Source organism: Sus scrofa, chromosome 2 (genome assembly GCF_054392235.1).
Source record: "Sus scrofa isolate SSC_HxYL_T2T_F1_AM1 chromosome 2, Sscrofa_HxYL_maternal_Yorkshire_Landrace_v2.0, whole genome shotgun sequence".
Taxonomy (NCBI): domain Eukaryota; kingdom Metazoa; phylum Chordata; class Mammalia; order Artiodactyla; family Suidae; genus Sus; species Sus scrofa.
The window spans coordinates 97,648,619-97,665,816 of NC_139384.1; positions in this window are offsets into that span (position 1 = coordinate 97,648,619).

Sequence of the window (17,198 nt, forward strand, 5' to 3'; positions counted from 1 at the left end):
CTACTCCTGCTTTCTTTCTTTCTTTTTCTTTTTTGGCCACACCCATGGCACATGGGAGTTTCTCTGCCAGAGATCGGTGTTGTGCTACAGCAGTGACCCACGCTGCTGCAGTGATAACACCAGATCCTTAATCTATTGTGCCACAAGGGAACGCCTACTTTCTTATGATTAGTATTAAAATAGTATATTTTTCTCCATCCATTTACTCTTCATCTTTATGTGTCTTCACATTTAAAGTGTGTTTCTTGCAGACAACAGATATTTAGGTCTTGTTTTTTCATCCACTCTGATAATCTCTTTAAATTGCCACATTTAGGTCATTCATGTTCAAAGTGATTATTGTATGTTTGTTTTTTTGGTCTTTTTTCTTTTTAGGGCCATACCCAGGGCATATGGAGGTTCCCAGACTAGAGGTCTAATAGGAGCTGCAGCTGCTGGACTACACCACAGCTCATGGCAACGCCGGATCCTTAACCCACTGAGAAAGACCACGGACTGAACCTGCAACCTCATGGTTCCCAGTCAGATTCATTCCCGCTGTGCCACGAGGAGAACTCTCAAAGTGATTACTGTAATAGTTGTATTAATATCTGCCATATTTGTTACTGTTGCCCTTGTTTTTTGTTCTAAATTTTTGCCTTCTATTTTTTTTTCTGCCTTTTGTGGTTTTAATTGACCATTTTATAGTATTCCATGTTCTTTCCTTTTTTAGCTTATCAGTCACACATCTTTTAAAAAAACTTTTTAGTGGCTGCCCTAAAGTTTGCAATACACATTTACAACTAATCCAAGTTCACTTTCAAATAACACTATCTCTTCACAGGTAGTGTGAGTACCTTGTAATAACAAAATAATTTGAATTCCTCCTTCTCTTCCCTTGTATCATTACTGTCATTAATTTCACTTATTTATGAGCATAGATAATATATATACACATAAACATACATAATTGAATACATTGTTACTATTATTATTTTGAACAAACTATTTCTGGTTAGATAAATTAAGACTAAAAAAATAAAAGATTTTTTTACCTTTATTTATCTTGTCTTTGATTCTCTTCTTTATGTAGATTTGTGTTTCTGATCTATATCAATTTCCATTTCTGTAAAGAACTTATTTTAACTTGTCTTGGAAAAGAAGTCTATGGGCAACATATTATCTCAATTTTTTTGTTTGTCTGAGAAAGTCTTTATTACTCCTTAACCTTCGAAGGGTAATTTTGCAGAGTACAGAATTTTATATTGGTGTTTTTTTCTCTCAACACTTTAAATGTTTCACTCTACTCTCTTCTTGCTTGCATGGTTTTCAAGGAGATGCTGGATAGAATTTTTTTTTTTGCCACACCTACAACATGCAGAAGTTTTCAGGCCAGGCACTGAAGCTAAGCCACAGCTGTAACCAGAGCCACAGCAGTGACAATACCAGACCCTTAACCCACAAGGGAACTCCAAAAAGAATTATTTTCCTTTTTTCTCTAGAGAGGTGTTTTTCCCTCTGGCTTCTTTTAGGATTTTTCCTTTATCTTTTGTTTTTCTGTGGTTTGAATATGATATGCATATATATAGTTCTTTACACATTTATCCTGCTTGATATTCTCTGAATTTCTCTGATCTGTGGTTTGGTGTCTGAAATTAATTTGGGGAAACTCTCAGTCATATTTTTTCAAATATTTCCTCTGTTTCTTTCTTCTTCTCCTCCTGAGATTCCCATTAACGATATGTTACATCTTTTGCCCCATAGTCCTAAGATATTCCATTCAGTTCTTTTCTTCAGTCTCTTTTCTATTGAATTGCTTTTCAATTTTGGAGATTTCTGTTGAGATATCCTCAACCTCAGAGGTTCTTTCCTCAGACATGTCCAGTCTACTAATAAACTCATCAAAGGCAATCTTCATTTGTATTGCAGTGGTTTTCATCTCTAGCATTTCTGTTTGGTTCTTTCTTAGGATTTTCATCTCTCCGCTTACTTTGCCCATCTGTTTTTGCATGCTGTCCTTGCTATCATTAGAGCCCTTAACATATTAATCGTAGTTGTTCTAAATTCCTGGTCTAATGATCCCAACGTCTCTGCCATATCTGGTTCTGATGCTTGCTCTATCTCTTCAAATTGTGTTTTTTGCTTTTTGATTTGCCTTGAATTTTTTCCTGGTGTCATGCTGTCCCTGGTGTAAGGAACTGCCATAAACAGACCTTTAGTAATGTGGTGGTGAGGTGTGGGGCTGGGGAAGCATTCTAGAGTCCTAGGATTAGGTTTCGGTCTTTTATTGAGTGTATGGCTCTGGATTGCGACTGTCACAAGTATTTCTCGGGTTTTATTTCTCCCCTTTAAATGGGGCAAGATGTCTAGAGCGGGCTAGAGTTAGCTATTTCCCTTCTGCCAGGCTAATAAGGCTCTTATAATACCCCACCAGCTTAGCTTCTGGTTAATTAGTTTCTCCTGGGGACAGACCTTGTTAATAACAGAGTGGTCTGGCATTACGGACTGGTTCCTTTTCTCCTCCTTCTGCCAAAAGCATGAGGGGATCTTCCTCTGATATTCACTGTGAAAACCTGGGTTGAAATCTGGGAGGAAAAGTCACAAAAGTGTGGGGGCTCCTCTATGACTGGGTTCTTTTGGAGATTTTAACCCTCAGATTTGCCCATGTTGAGTCTTCAGCAATTCATCAATTACTGTTCAGGTTTTCCTACCCTGACACTGATTCCCCCGGCAGTTTCTGCTTGTGAGCCTCCACTCTACCAGGCCACCACTTGCTGTTTCTCCATTCTTGGAGGTGGCATTTTTCTCTGTGTCCTCCTCTTTCGCAGATCCAAGAATTGCCAATTTTTTTCAGTTTGTTCACTTGCTAGGACGGAGTGACACCTTCCAAGTTCCTTACATACAGAACTGGAAATCAGAAGTAGAATATTCAAAATATTTTAGTATTTTGATTATCAGATAAGGGAAAAACTTACTTTTAAAATTTTCACTTCCCTGACTTCTGATGAGATTAAGTATCTTTCATATACTCCTTTGAATCTACTCTTAAAAGAGGAATCAGTGTTTAGCAGAGGGCAAAGTGTGAGCAAAGGCACAGAAACACAGGGTCAGGGTGTTTTAGGGGGACTGGAGATGCTTTGTATAGGGGATGAGAACATGCGTTGAAGAAAAATGAGGCTTGAAAAAGGAGAGAGATTTCAGATGACAGAGGGCCTACAGTGCCAGTTGTTTGGACTTCAACGTGGTCCATGAGGGAGCTATTGAAAGGTTGTATACAGGGCAGCAGAAGGCCATAGTTTTCAGCTGTGAGAAGAATGGGATGCAGGTGTGGGGGTGGGAGGACGCACGGAGACTGAAAGAGGACAGCAAATGTGAAAGAACTGCAGTGGTTCATGCGGAGAGAGCAGGGGTACCAGGTCTGGAGGTGGAGCAGGGGAGGGGCAGGTAGGACAGGGGTGAGGAAGACGAGCCCTGGGACCAGCTGCACGTTGTCTGTGCGGATGGGGAAGTGGGAAGTCAGTATGGGAGCCTGTTTTCCATCAAGAGTATTGATGTGAGTGGTTTTCCAGGGAACTTCTAGCAAAAAAACAAAAGTGTTTCCATTTAACTAGATAAGTATAATTCCAGTAAGGTTTTCTACAGAGATGCATATTTAAAAGAAAACATTTTTAAAGGGCACATTTGCTTAAAACAGAAAGATGTTGGTGGAAGAGAGCCACCAATAAATGAGTCTGCAAGGAAAAATAATGGAAAAAGAGAAAATATTTATTTTAAACAGATGAAGGAAAGAAAAATTAAAAGGAAGGTGAATGAGGATATTAAAAAAGCCCTGGGGGGTTTAATGTTTATTTACATTCTCTTTTATATACATGTACATTATGCTTTGCAAATAAGATACTGAAAATATAAAGCACTAATTCATGGAAGAGAGGCGATGCTGAACCACATGTTTGATGCAAATCTTGACGTGATAACGGCTTTTACCCTCCGTCTCAAACCCCTACCGCAGTGTTGAGTCTCCTGAGAACCTGAACTTCTCCAGGCAACTTCTCTTAACCTCCTGATGTTATTTAACTAAAAAAGAAATCATTCTCTCTACTTTATGGAATGGAGTTCGGAGGTATGAAAAAGGTTATTTGGATGTGATACTACTTAGATATTTGATTCTATTAGTTATTTTTAGTGGATCGCTGGGATCATTTTCCCAAGATTTCTGCAATCCCCTGACGTTCCAACTCTCTTTCTGCTGGACTAAGTTTGCCTTCCTCAGAGTCTCTTTCTTAGACACAGCAATTATTGCTGCTATTTCTTGACATCTGCACATGCCAATCTTTAGACGAATAATGATTTGTTGTGGAGTCAGTGACAGTTTTTAAATGCATGTCTGTAAAAATCATCTTTGGTTGAAGGGTTCTGTGTCAAAACATAATGCTTTGCTATTGTCATCTTTATAACACTACCGTGGGATAAATAAACAAATATTAGCAGAGAAGACATGTATAATAGCAATGTTGGGTATTCCTATCATTTTCACTGTACAATTTAATTTTTAGAAATTTAGAAAATATAGAGAAGCACTGCTGTGGTCTGAATGTTTATGTCCTTCCCTGAAATTCTTATGTTAAAATCCTGATGCTGAGGTGATGGTGTCAGGAGCTAGCACCTTTGGGTGATGCTGAGGCCATGACAGGGGAGCCTCCATGAATCGGAGTAGCCTCCCTACAAAAGAGACACCGGAGAGATCCCTCACCTCTTCCTCTAAGAGAGGACATAGCCAGAAGGCACCAGCTGGTAAGGTAATTTGAAGGCAGTCATGCTGGTCCCTTGATTTTGGACTTCCATCCTCCAAAAGAGTAAGAAATCAATTTCTGTTGGTTATAAGCTACCTAGGCTGTGGTATTTTGTTATAGCAACCCAAGCAGACTAAGGAAAGCACAAAGAAAAAAATAATCATCTATATTCCCATTTTTCAGAACTACACACTATTATCATATTGGCATTTCTCTCTCTCTCTCTTTTTTTTTTTTTTGGATTTTTAAGGCTGCACCCATGGTATATGGAGGTTCCCAGGCTAGCAGTCGTATCAGAGCTGTAGCTGCCGGACTGGACCACAGCCACGGCAATGCAGGATCCGAGCTGTGTCTGCAACATAAACCACAACTCGTGGCAATGCCGGACTCTTGAGTGAGGCCAGGGATGGTACCCATAACCTCATTGTTCCCAGTCAAATTTGTTTCTACTGTGCCATGATGGGAAACTCCTTTTCTCACATTTTAAAAGAAAAATTAGTTTATTTTCATACTTATGATAGGAATTCACATAATGGAATTGCACGAAGATAAAGGTTCAAAGGAGTTTCCATTGTGGCTCAGTGGGTTAAGAACCTGACATGGTGTCTGTGAGGATGGGGGTTTGATCCCTAGCCTTGCTCAGTGGGTTAAGGATCCGAAGTTGCCACGAGCCATGGCATAGTTTGCAGATGCAGCTTGGGTCCAGTGTTGCCATGGCTGTTGTACAGGGTGCAGCTGTGGCTCCAGGAACTTCCATATGCTGAGGGTGTGGCCATAAAAAGGAAAAAAAAAAATCACTCCAAATCTATCACCCAGAAATAACCATTAGTAGTTTTTGAAGAATATTATTATATGCATTCTTCTAAACATATACACAAACACAAGGAATACATTTATAAACCTGAGATCACAGTATTTATATTAAACCTATTCAAATTGATCTTACTTGAATTTAATACAAGAAAAAGAAATGAAAGAGAAATTGAAGGAATTGATGAACTCCAAATAAATATTTCTCTCCCACAAGTTATATTCTGTTCTGAAGGGTTCTAAATATTCTAAAATATTAAATGGGTGGTGTTCCCTTCATGGCTCAGCGGTTAACGAACCCGGCTAGGATCCATGAAGATGCAGGTTTGATCCCTGGCCTTGCTCAGTGGGTTAAGGATCTGGCATGGCCGGGAACTGTGGTGTAGGTCACAGATGCGGCTCAGATCCTGTGTTGCCGTGGTTGTGGTGTAGGCCAGCAGCTGTAGCTCCAGATAGACCCCTAGCCTGGGAAACTCCATATGCCATAGGTGTGGCCCTAAAAAGCCAAAAAAAAAAAAAAAAAAAAAGAAAAAAGAAAAAAAGAGAGAGAGAGAGAGAGAGAGAGAGAATGCCAATATGACAATAGTGTGTGGTTGCAGCCCTTAAAAAAAGAAAAAAAATATTGAAAGGCTGGATTCACTGTGCTTTTTTTAAAAAACACGTTTCAATTGGATAGATCATCAATGATTCCCTGCTTTAAAAGATGAGGACATTGGCATCCTCGCAGGCCTATCCATCTCTTTATCCTCTCCCAAAACATTCACCTTCTACTGTGTAATCACAAGTCCCACAATTTTGAGCAGGCATATTGAATGTACTGAATAATCTTCTGTCTACACCTCTTCCAGTCTCAAGCAGCTGCTGCTGCCAACTTTGTCCCCCCCCACTGTCAACTCCCAACCAAGCCCTTCCACCACAAGCCCATGGCAGCAACTCTAGAGGTCTCCCCCCGCCCCCCACATTCTGCCATCCAACAGGCCCAAGAGAAAGGCAAGTGGAAAAATGTCTGGAGAACCAACAATTCTAGGATTTTGTGTAGCTTTTGAGGAGAGGGAAAGAAGCTGTGGACAATCTTCATGCATTATGAAGTTTGACCCTTTGTGACTTTTTTTTGACACTAGAATTTTCTGGAATGGCAGATGAAAACAGTCGAACTCAGATGATACAACTGGCTTCTGAGAACTCCCTGAGGAAGGAGGGGCAGGAGGTCCAGGGAGAATAAGGTCAAAAGGCAAGGAGTGATGGGAAGGATTTCTGTTTTTAGTGTTAGAGAGCCAGGCAGAGGGGCCATACCCCCATCTCCGAGGAGATGGGCCAGTCTCAGCTCCAGAAAGCTCAGTGTTTAGAGCTAAACATCTGGCTTGACAGCAGGGAACATTCTGTTAATGGTAGTTCAGAGGAACTGCTGTGTTTGCAGCTGCTTCTTCTTGATAGAATAATTGTTGTTTCAAATAAGAAATTATTATGTAGAATCGGAATCAAATGAAAAGTGGTGTCTTATCACAGCTTGATTTAGAGGTATATAAATAGGTTGGGGGAAAGGAAGGTATAGCATTAAAAAGCAAGATCGTTATAAATGGTGGATAAGCACTTTCATAAAGAGCCAAAGGGCACCATGCCAGGGAAATGTGACATGTGACAGAAGAAGCACGGGTCACATGTCAAATCGATGACTGCACACATTTTCTAACCCGTTTTCACAGAAAACACATGCACTTAAAACTGGTATTTGCTAATCTGTTTTGCCCAGAATGAAAGCTCCGTTGTTACTGGAAGGCATAGGAAAGCTGGTGGGAACCACTATGTGTCAAGCTGTAACTGAATGCTGCATCTATTTTTTTTTTTTTTTTTTTTTTGCCTGTTTCTGCAAAGAGCAAATGAGAGGGTGCACAGGGCTTAGGTCCTAGGGTGAGAAGGGAGCCTGGGAGACCTGAAAAGAAGTGAAAGAAACAGAGGCTGGGAAAGAGATTTCAGAACATGCTGCATGTCCTGAATTTTTTTTTTTCTTTTTTGTCTTTCTGGGGCCGCACCCGTGGCATATGGAGGCTCCCAGGCTAGGGGTCAAATCAGAGCTACAGCTGCCAGCCTACACCACAGGCACATTGACACTGGATCCGGGCTGTATCTATGACCTACACCACAGCTTGTGGCAACACTGGATCCTTAACCCACTGAGCGAGATCAGGGATCAAACTCGCATCCTCTTGGACACAGTATCAGATTCTTAACCCACTGAGCCACAACAGGAACTCCTCATTTTGATTTTTGATAAAATTTATGATAGAACAAATCACAGGCTGTTGATTTCCTTTTATCATTTTATTCCCAAACCTGATCTTCTCAGACTTGGCCCTGAGACAGCTAAAACCCCTTTCATATTTTTAGATTGTGACCAATGTAGATTCAAAATAATATACACTCCTTATTTCATTTGTTAATAATCCTATTTTACCCTGTTCTTGCCATACTGTTTTGGGCTTCTGGAGTTGCCTTTTTCTCCTCTGTGCCAATGAATGGAATCCCAGGTGTGGCCTTTAAAAACTGACAGCATCCTTGCAGAAGTTATTTCCATCAAAAGACTCTTCTGTTTCTTAAAGGTCTAGGTAGTAAATATCTGACACATGGGTTCTAGGCCATGTGGTCTTGCTTCCAACTACTCAGTTCCAACAAAACAGTAGTAGTAGAACTACTAGTAAGTAGAGGTAGTAGTACTCAGTTCTACTTTTGTGGCATGAAAACAGCCAAATGAATGGGAGTAGCTGTGTTGCAATAAAACTTTATTTACAAAGATAGGAAACTAGACTGGACAGTTGTTGGCAGTCCCTTAGTTGCCAACTCCTCTTAGACATCTGGACTCGAGATTGTTACTATGGCCTGTGAAAGCAATCCTTCATCTTTGAAAGATTATAAACTGGTTGTTTTCTTAATAAAGTGTTGCCCTAGTAATAAATATTTAAAATTAACATCCCTGGTTTCCAGAAGGCATAAACTTGAATTTTCTCTGGATTTTCGGTCTCTCTTTTCTCATATGCATGAGGGTAAAACAAAATAATTGTGTCACAGGTTAGATCCTTTGGAAGCAAATGGTGAGGCAAAGCTTTGGAAGCAAGTTGTGTCATTAGGGTCAATACTTGTGAAAAGGAGAAAAGGACACAGGACTAACAGAGAGAGTAGAAGTACTATGTAGGTCCCAAAATATCATCTGATCTGGCACAGAACTCTGGAGAAGAGGACCCCAAATGGCCAAGACTTTTTATCCCTACCTCACTCCGTCCCCAGATGCAGGCTGTCTCAGGAAGAGGGGCAAAGCAGCTCTCTAAAAAAAGCTCATAACTAGAGGTTGCCTGCTGTCTGTACTCCCCATTGCCAGGCATAAAGTTCTTTTTTGAAAGTGGTCTGGACAGAGAATCTTCATATCTGCCGTAGTAAGTTCGTTGTTTTTTGTTTGTTTGTTTGTTTTTTAATGGCTGTACCCATGGAATATGGAAAATACTGGGCCAGGGATTGAATCCGAGCTGCAGCTGTAAACTACATTGCAGGCTGTGGCAATGCTGGATCCTTTAATTCACTGCACCACAGCGGGAATGCCAGTCAGCTAGATTTTTTTAATTTAAACAAAAAGTTTGAAAGAGTGTCTCATATAAGTTAACACCAGTAATGGAATAAGAACAGCTATAGAGCCATTGAGCATGTTAATTTCATCCTTTTTTTGGTTTCCACTTTTATACGGAGAAATATCCTTTAGGGGAGGGAAGAAAAGACTATGGGATATGGATTTTATGATGAAGAAATTTGTAGGCATCTTTTTTTTTCTCCTCTATTTCTTTTTTTTTTTTTTTTTGTCTTTTTGTCTTTTTGTTGTTGTTGTTGTTGTTGCTATTTCTTGGGCCGCTTCCGCGGCATATGGAGGTTCCCAGGCTAGGGGTTGAATCGGAGCTGTAGCCACCGGCCTACGCCAGAGTCACAGCAACGTGGGATCTGAGCCGCGTCTGCAACCTACACCACAGCTCACGGCAACGCCGGATCCTTAACCCACTGAGCAAGGGCAGGGACCGAACCCGCAACCTCATGGTTCCTAGTCGGATTCGTTAACCACTGCGCCACGACGGGAACTCCTTTTCTCCTCTATTTCTGTACTTACCCTCCCTATCTATTTATCATTCATCTTCTGTTCTGTCTTCTTCCATTCTGCCTCTTCTGGTTTCTTCACTCGTTGTTCATTAACTTAAATTCTATACAAGGTTGTTGAATAGCTTCATGTATAAAGGAATACCTAGGGCTTGTGATGAAGGAAAATTTTACAAACAGCACTCAACATTTCCTTGTTTTGACCATGATGTATAATGCTGCTAAGAACATTTATGTACATGTTCATGTTATGAACATTGCATGTATATGTCTTCAGTAATCATGCTTATATACCTGTGAGTAAAATTTCTGGCTTACGTAGTAACTCCATGTTAGTCCTTTCAAGAACTGCCACATTTCTTTTTTTTTTTTTTTTTTTTTTTTTTGGTCTATTGTCTTTTTAGGGCTGCACCCATGGCATATGGAGGTTCCCAGGCTAGGGGTCTAATCGGAGCTACAGCTGTGGACCTACATCATGGCTCATGGCAACACCAGATCCTTAACCCACTGAGCAAGGCCAGGGGTCGAACCCACAACCTCATGGTTCCTAGTCAGATTCATTTCTGCTGTGCCACAAAAGGACCTCCCCACATTTTTTTTTTCTAGAGACCCCACCATTTTAAATTCCCACTAGCAAAGCATGAGGGTTTCAATTTCTCCACCTCCTTGTCAATACTGTTTATGTTCCATCCTTTTAGTTATAACCATTCTAGTGGGTCTGAAGTGGTATATGGTGTGAGAAAAAGTTCTAATTTCATTCTTTTACACGTAGCTGTCCAGTTTTCCCAGCACCACTTATTCCAGAGACTGTCCTTTCTTCATTGTGTATAATTGCCTCCTTTGTCATGGAGTAATTGACCATAATTGCATGAGTCTATTTCTGGGCTCTCTCTTCTGATCCATTGATCTGTTTTAGTGCTGGCATCATGCTGTTTTAATTATTGTATATTTGTAGTATAGTCTGAAGTCAGGGAGTTTTGTTCTTTTTTCTCAAGGTTGCTTTGGAAATGTGGTTCCACACACATTTTTGCATTATTTGTTGTAGTTCTGTGAAAAATATCATGGCTATTTTGATGGGGATTGCATTAAACCTGTAGATTGCTATGGGTAGTTCTGACATTTTAACGATATTAATTCTTCCAATGCATGCATGTGGGTTAGCTAGGAAACTACAGATCATTTGCACATTAATGATAATGACAATACTATACTTAAAAGGGGAGTTCCTGTCGTGGCGCAGTGGTTAACGATTCCGACTAGGAACCATGAAGTTGCGGGTTCGTTCCCTGCCCTTGCTCAGTGGGTTGACGATCCGGCGTTGCTGTGAGCTGTGGTGTAGTTTGCAGACGCGGCTCAGATCCCACGTTGCTGTGGCTCTGGCATAGACTGGTGGCTACGGCTCCGATTAGACCCCTAGCCTGGGAACCTCCATATGCCGTGGAAGCGGCCCAAGAAATAGCAAAAAAATAAAAAAAAAATAATAATAATAATAAAATTTTTAAAAAATACTATACTTAAAAGGCATGTGCATGGTCCCTATATTTAGAAGCCCATTTGTAGATCTAAATGCTTTTATCACTAAAAATGTTTTTTGTTTTTTGTCTTTTTAGGGCCATACCTGCAACATATGGAAATTCCCAGGCTAGGGGTCAAATTGGAGCTATAGCTGCTGGCCTACTCCATAGCCACAGCAACGTGGGATCCAAGCTGTATCTGTGGCCTACACCAAGGCTCAACGGCAATGCCAGATCTTTAACCCACTGAACAAGGCCAGGGATCAAACCTGCCTCCTCATGGATACTAGTTGGTTTTGTTAACCACTGTGCCACGACAGGAACTCCTAAAAAATTTTTTAAGATAAGTCTTAAGAATCTAGGAAAATAACTGCAAGACAAATGCAGAAATACAATTAATTTTAAAATATAGGCATTAGGAATTCCTGTCATGGCTCAGCGGTTAACGAACCCGACTAGTACCCATAAGGACACAGTTTCAATCCCTGGCCTCACTTAGTGGGTTGAGGATCCGGCATTGCCGTGGCTGTGGTGTAGGCCAGCAGCTACAGCTCTGATTTGACCTCTAGCCTGGGAACCTCCTTATGCTGCGGTGTGGCCCTAAAAAGACAAAAGGAAAAAGAAAAAGACATCAATGAATTAGGAAAAAGAAAAACAACCTATAAATCCCTTTTTAAAAAGTTACATGTTATGTTTTTGGTCTTCAAGATGGATCTTTATAAAGACTAGTAAAATAGGAGTTCCCGTCGTGGCGCAGTGGTTAACGAATCCGACTAGGAACCATGAGGTTGCGGGTTCGGTCCCTGCCCTTGCTCAGTGGGTTAAGGATCCGGCGTTGCCGTGAGCTGTGGTGTAGGTTGCAGACGCGGCTCGGATCCCGCGTTGCTGTGACTCTGGCGTAGGCCGGTGGCTACAGCTCCGATTCAACCCCTAGCCTGGGAACCTCCATATGCCGCGGGAGCGGCCCAAGAAATAGCAACAACAACAACAACAAAGGACAAAAAGACAAAAAGACAAAAAAAAAAAAAAAAAAAAAAGACTAGTAAAATAAAAAGATTTTGGTCAAAGTCACTCTTTCATGGATAAACTAGGCCACATCCAGAGCTTTACAAGGGCTCCTCTACTAAAATTCTCTCCTAATGTAATAATGCTTAATAGTCAATAATTTCTACCTCATAACTTTTCTGTTTCATTCACACAAATTCAACCAGCCAAGACTCAGCTGGACTAAAATCACAAACCAGTGTAAGTGGTACCTGGGGGAAACTATTGAAACTGGAAAACCATTTGGGATAGCGGCGAGCAGTTTCTGCATTCTTGCACACTGGAATTTGTTCTTGAACCTGGAACCTCCCTCTTCTTTGTTCTAGTTGTTGCTACTTTGGTGAACTTTAAAAATACTTTTGCTGCAAACACATACCTGGCCTTTGTTCTTACGGACACGGTCAATCAAATGCAGATATTAATTTTTGTTTGGCTACCTATGCATTATGTCTTTCTAGCATGAGGCCACTACAGAGTTAAGGAAAAAATTCTTTCTACTAATTGAAAGAGAACTGTTTTTGAGAGATGAGTGCCTTTTGATTCGGTTATTTCCTCACAGGAAATCATGAGGCTAGGACCATGCCAGAGGGGATTCGTAGGTCTAATTTCCCCCTTTGCACATACTGAAATGAAACTGGATTGTTACAACCTACATGGACTGAATAATTAATGGCTCACATGAGATGCTATTAATAACTAAATAAGTTGGGGGTTGAGAACTGTGCTGTGAACTACTGTACTTGTTTATTTTGCATAGGTTATGGGGTCCAAAGGCTCTCTGAGGTGAGGGTGAGGACTACTCTCCTGAAGAAAATGGTAGACCCATTGTTAGTTTCCTGAAGAAAGAATAAACATAGCCTGGGGTGAGGGGAAGGGGGGACTTCATCCTCTCTCTTGGTTGGTGGCAGGGAGACCTGACTCTGGTTAAGAAGGTCATGATAGAGATCAAGGACTATGGAAGATAAGATGGCATTGGCTACGTGTGACAAGCTAAGGGCTCAAGAGGGAAACAGCTACAGGATCCTCAATGCAAAGCCATGGCTGATTGACTCGAGGACTGATATCTAAATTTCCATTTTATAGTTTTTCTTTTGTGTGTTCTAATTCTCCTTTAACATTTCTTTCAGCCAAGTTCACTGAAATTTTCAAATGCTATGGTCCAGTGCAATTTATGTTGTGACACATTACGAATTAGCCCGTGTTCACCTCTGAAACAGAGAAGCGGAGGAATGTGAGTTTTCCCTGAAGTTCCCTGCCCCTGAAGTCAGCTTGGTGGTTTTATCAGAAAATTGAATGGATGTCTTGGCTGAGTAGAGAGTATTTGTCATATGCCAGACAATAGCTGAGTGCAAGCGGCACTATATTGCCAGTGTGGGACATCTTCCCTGCCAATATTCCACAAGAGGAAATTGGTCAAGGTTGGGAGATACTCTGATATCATATAGATGAGACTTATTATCTTGCCAGTAGATATTGTGGTTACAGGACATCCATCACAGAGGAGTCATTCATGCCGGCTAGGATATCTTGGCAATTAAATCGTACTAGCTTGTGGTATAACAACCACCACAGAAAATGCAGTGGAGACCTAAATTACCTAAAGTTAAGAAATAATAATAAAATCTTGAGTTTATTGCCTTCTCAAAAATGTCTAATACTGAGAAAGAATATGGCAAGAATAGAAAATTGAGTTTATACCAAAGAAAGCCTGATTTAAAATGAATGTACCCTGGGAGTTGTTGTGGCTCAGTGGTAACAAACCTGACCAGTATGCATGAGGATGCAGGTTCGATCCCTGGCCCCGCTCAGTGTGGGTTAAAAATCTGGCATTGCCGTGATCTGCGTGGTGTAGCTCACAGATGCGGTTCGGATCTGGCGTTGCCATGTCTGTGGAGGAGGCCAGCAGCTGCTGCTCTGATTTGACCCCTAGCCTGGCATCTTCCATATGCTGTGGGAGTGGCCCTAAAAAGAAAAAAAAATTTAGGCAGCTTTTTCCCCATATGATTTTTTACCTATAATCTCTTGGACTAGAATGGAGGGACATGGAGACCAAGACATGGAGACCAATGCTAAGAACTGATGTTGTTTGGCATCTCTTTGTTTGTGGGCCAAAGGTATAAATTCTTCTAGTTGCCTAGGAGAATTCTTGAACACTCAAGATTGTTAATAACCCAGTGTTTTCTGTGATTTTTTTTTTTTTTTTTGTATATCAAGATTCCTGTTATGCTGCTTAGTTGTCGTAAACACATGCTGAGGGGATTATTTGCTTACTACAATAGCTCTGTGGGAAATGATTGATTTACAAAGTATTATAGTTCTTCAAAGGCATAAACATTGAAAGAATCTAATTGGAGATGGGCAGGAAAGAGAGAAGTACACATAATACAATATATATCTTATTTTTGTCTTCTGTATCAGTGTTGTCACAAAAATGTTCAGTTACTCTGTGTATAAAATAAATATCTGCGAATGTTGAAAATTATAGATTCTATTTTGATTGGTAGAATATTATACTTGTTTGGACACTGTTATGCATTATACATGCATCCGAGCAAAACACATGCACATTTTTGTTGAACAGATATTTTAATGAGCTAGAACAGGTGTCGGCAAACCTGAGGGCCAAGTTCAGCCACATCCATTTGTTTACATATTATCAACATGCTGGGAGTTAGTCAAACTGCAAAGTTTGAGGGTACAGTGCCCAAGAGTTGTGAGACCAAGGGAAAGTTTGAGAAGTTCCTAAAACCTCTCTCACATTTGATCATTCATTAGAAGGATTCATAGAACTCACCGAAAGTTATTATACTTGTGACTATGATTTATTACGGGGAAATGATACAGAGTAAAATCACTCAGCAATTCCTGTTGTAGCTCAGTGGGTTAAGAACCCAACTAGTATCCATGAGGGCATCAATACGGGTTCAATCCCCGGCCTCACTCAGTGGTTTAAGGATCCAGTGTTGCTGTGGCTGTGGTGTAGTTCTCAGCAGCAGATCTAATTTTGACCCTTCACCTGGGAACTTCCATATGCCGCATGTGCGGCCCTAAAGAAAAAAAAAATCAGGCATTCCCATCATGGCTCAGTGGTTAACAAATCTGACTAGGAACCATGAGGTTGCAGGTTCGATCCCTGGCCTTGCTTGGTTGGTTAAGGATTCGGCATTGCCGTAAGCTGTGGTGTAGGCTGCAGATGTGGTTCGGATCTGGTGTTGCTGTGGCTCTGGCATAGGCCATGGGCTACACCTCCAATTGGACCCCTAGCCTGGGAACCTCCATATGCCAAGGGAGCAGCCCCAGAAAAGGCAAAAAAAAAAAAAAAAAAAAACCAGTCAAAGGAAGAGATGCATAGCCACAATTTGGGAGAGTTCCAAACACAAAGCTTTTGCTGTCCTTCCCCCCAGAGGAATGACCCATGAACCTCCCAGTGCTGACGTTTGAATATGCAGGGAGTATGACCAGGGAAGATCAACTGAGCTTTGATGTCCAGCGTTTTATCTGAACTTCAATCCATAGGCATAATCGATTGACTGAGTTTTTGCTTAGGTGGTTGAACTCATTCTCCAGGTCAACTGACAATGTGTGACCCATATCACGTGGTTGGTCTTTCTGGTACAGCCGGCTTGTACCCTAAACAAAGACAGCCCTATTAGTTATGACACAGGTTACCTTCCAGAAGCATTTTTGTACCTGGTGATCAAAAATAAGTTAACTACAAATTTAAAATGTAAGTAATGCCAATATTGTTTGGTCCTAAGACAATCACAGGGAAATGATCCTGGTAAGAAAAAGGATGAGCTGTAGGGAGTCTCCTTGCTAAAGCTGGATGTAAACCTCTGAACATTGTTTTGTTTTGTTTTACACTGAGCAGGGAGATTAAATGTTAGGAACGAGCAGGTGATAGGGACTCACCCTGCTATCAATACACATTTACCCAGGGCCTCCTTGTAGCAAGGTAACTGCCAGGCACACAGGTTCTCTAACATCTCTTTGAGACCAGGTAAGTGAAAAAGGGTGGTTTACAAATGAAGACAGAATTATTTGATTCAGAACAATTTATTTGAGATCTGTAAAGTCAATTTTTCCTAATCTAAGCCCTGTGGAGATTTGGGTTTTTTTTTTAAACACATCAAACACAAGTCACATTGTTGTCCTGAACTTATTTAAGTTGTTAACATAATGGTCAGTCATTAAATAAAGGTGAAGCAAAGCAAAGCAAAAAAAAAAAAAAAAAAAAAAAAAGAGTCCATTGTTTCGTCTATCTTTTCTAATTTTAGCTTTTAAAAATGCAGGTGTATCACTACTCTCTCTACCTTTCCCCACTCATTTTATACTGTTTTTTTCACGTTATAACACATTTTATTTTTTTAATTACTCACTGCATTTTATTATATTTATAGTTGTACAATGATCATCACAACCCAGTTTTATAGCATTTCTACCCCAAACCCCCAGCACATCTCCCCACCCCGCAACCTGTCTCCTTTGGAAACCAAAAGTTTTTCAAAGTCTATGAGTCAGTATCTGTTCTGCAAAGAAGTGCATTGTGTCCTTTTTTTAGATTCCATATATGAGTGATGGCATTTGAAGCTAGAATCTCACAGTCTGACTGACTTCACTTAGCATGATCATTTCTAGGTCCATCCACGTTGCTGCAAATGCCGTTATTTCATTCCTTTTAATGGCTGAGTAATATTCCATTGTGTATATGTACCACATCTTCTTGATCCACTCCTCTGTCGGTGGACATTTCGGTGGTTTCCATGTCTTGGCTGTTGCAAATAGTGCTGCAGTGAACATTGGAGTACATGTGTCTTTTCAAGTCATGGTTTTCTCTGGATAGATGCCCTGGAGTGGGACTGCTGGATCAAATGGTAATTCTATTTTTATTTTCTGAGGAATCTCCATACTGTTTTCCACAGTGGTTGCACCA